The 2,814-nt window shown below is 37.0% G+C and overlaps 1 pseudogene; it reads right to left on the bottom strand.

The window, feature by feature from the left end:
* Positions 1-735: 735 nt before the first annotated feature.
* Positions 736-2,435, bottom strand: LOC142623957 (oil body-associated protein 1A-like; annotated as a pseudogene).
* Positions 2,436-2,814: the final 379 nt, after the last annotated feature.

Raw genomic sequence — 2,814 nt, 5'->3', positions numbered from 1 at the left:
TCAGTGGCGGGATCAAATTAGAATTAGTAACAATTTTTCATATAAGATTTTGTTATGATTCTTGTGAAAGTATTGCAAAAAATATTGTGGATGTAACATTTTTTTAAAAATATAATTCTTGAGAATGAATAGAATAAGAAGAAAAAATAAAGATTGTTGTGGCAGTGGCGGCGGTGGCAGTGGTAGTGGTGGCGGCGGCAATGGTAGTGGCGGTAGTAGCAATTGCGGCGGCAGCGGCGGCGGCGGCGGTAGTAGCAGCGGTTGCGGTTGCAGGTGGTTGTGATTGTTGTTTATTGTAGTGAATATATTATTTTATTGTATTTGATATATTATTTTATTGTAGTAGATATATTATTTTATTGTGATGTTTATATTATTTTATTGTGTTGAAAGCTAAAATAGATCCACTGCTGCAGCATGTTTTGTAAAGTGAATAGGTAAAATAGATAAAGTAACTTTTTGTGGAGCTAAAAAGCTAAATTTTTAGCTCCACTGTGGATGCTCTAAGTAGAGCATATAATGTATTATCATTTATAAACAATTAAGGAAAAGCCAGTCTCATATTTAAGAAAGTCGTGAAAAGGGCACGGCAAAGAACATACATGATACGCATGCATGAACTTGCTGCCTAGTCCAAAAGCAGTAGTACCTGATTACCATATGATATAATATGTGCAGCATCGAGTGTTATTAATAGCGATTAGCAGCGAGTTGTACAAATTAGTATTTATAGTCTCAAACAAAAACTCTGGGCACCGAATCTGTGGGTTTGCAGACTGTCTCCCTCAGTTCTGTTTTAAGGCCCTTTCCACCTCCATTTGCCAGTGGGTGTATTCCATGAGTTGGTCCCGACATGTACCCTCGATTCTCCCTCTCTTTCTGAACAGAAATCCCATAACGGCTCTCAACATCTGATGATGATGATGAGTGACATTAGTTAATATATATGACTACTGCAAATTAAGTATTACTACAACTACAAATAACTGCACCAATTAATTAAGTAAAATTAAACACAACTCAACAATCTCAATCAAATTTAAGTGTGCTGCTATTATATTAATGATTTTGTTTGTGGTGTTTGTCGTATCTTGGAAGGTAAATTGCTTTTAAACTCTTTCTAGTGGAGTTGGCGGGATAATTAATTATATATCAAATTAAAGAAAGCGTTTTAAATTAAATCCATGTCAAAGTCACATTTTTATTTATGATCATTATCTATTTTCTCAACAAGCAGAGCAGAGCCCACAAATGCTTTGTTCTCATGATCAATTCTTCGTTAGTTCACAAAATTAAATTTGGAATATGAAGAACAAACTGGGGCTAATAATAATATATATAAAGGTATTTCATGATGACGGCCGGAAAGGAAATACCTTTAATAAGTTGTTCATAGAGCTGGCCATCTGCAGTGAAAGCCATCATGAGTTGGGGCAGGCCAAGAGGCAGATTGTCACCCTTGTCATAACAACCTTTTCCATGTCTTGGCGCTGGATGGGAGCAGAGACTCCCGGCATGAACAATACGCCGCTCTTAACCTCATACTCATGAGAGCCAGAGGTACTTCTCCTCGTCAGCCAATGTCAAGAACAGGTTCTCTGACACGATATACTTACTCCACCCCAATAAGCCTCGCATTGGCATCAGGACTATCGTATGTGAGGCACTGCCGCACCTCCTCGTTTTGGTGTGCACAGTAGTCCACTTGCCGGCTCATGTCATACGCATAAAAATGAAACCTGATCCAGGAGGAGCACGTTGACGTACAAGATTATTATAAATATATTAATGCATGTTACTTATGAATTTTATATAATAGCATACAATCAAATTAAAATCACAACAAAAAACCAAGGTTTTGTGTATAACTATATTCTAACTTTTATTGTGGAACGTACGTGGACCATTAACATAAGTCAGGTATAAAATAAAACAACATTCAACAATAAACAGACTCATCAAGTTCTCAAATTTCACAACTGGTTGAGGATGTAGATTGATGTGTACTGTTATTAGTCATTAGTGCAATATTATTTTCATTCTAAAAATGTTAAACTTAGAACAAATTTTACTATAAAATATGGTTGGCGTCAAAATATAAGACCTATGTTGTATTATTGCTAAAGTCACTTTTTTTTTTCATTGAGACCATGACTTACCTTTCACTTTTATCGTTCACCGATCAGAAACTGTCACTCGCTCTAACGATCTTGTGCAATTTGTTATGTCTCTAGGCTTATTGATAAAACAAATAAAGAAACAATATTGTAAGTCGTAAATCAAAAGATGGAGGCGATCGGAGGTAGGAAAATGAATACATACGCGCAGAGGTGCTGGTGGGTCTTGTTGATGGGAGCAGTTGCAGTAGCCGTTTCAAGAAAGGCCGTGCCAGTCTGAGTTGGCTCGCCGGGAACCACAGGATAAGTCGTCGACATGATTTCTTTCTTTCTTTCTTTCTTTTTCTTTTTCTGCTAGTTAGCTAGCTTCTCAAACAAACAAATTAATTGGTTTGAATTTGATTATATATAGAACCATATATCACAGAAAATCGAAATTGATGATCATGATCTGATCAGCTCCTCTTCTTAGACTTAGAGATCATGAACCTGTTACATGCAGAGTTACGCGTGTCAGGGGATGTGGTAGACGTGGCTAATATCGTGGCTTCCTTGTAGGAACTCATGAGTAGCTCAGAAGAGGAGAAGAATTTTCTCTACAAGTAGAAGTGACACAAAACGGCAAAGAAGAAAAGGAAAGGAAAACGCGCCGTTTAACTTAAGTAGAGTTAGTTACTCATTATGCCAGCTGTCATTG

Source organism: Castanea sativa, chromosome 2, assembly GCF_040712315.1.
Source record: "Castanea sativa cultivar Marrone di Chiusa Pesio chromosome 2, ASM4071231v1".
Classification (NCBI taxonomy): Eukaryota; Viridiplantae; Streptophyta; class Magnoliopsida; order Fagales; family Fagaceae; genus Castanea; species Castanea sativa.
Note: the sequence above shows the minus strand (reverse complement) of the source record. Positions and strands in the feature narration are given on the sequence as shown.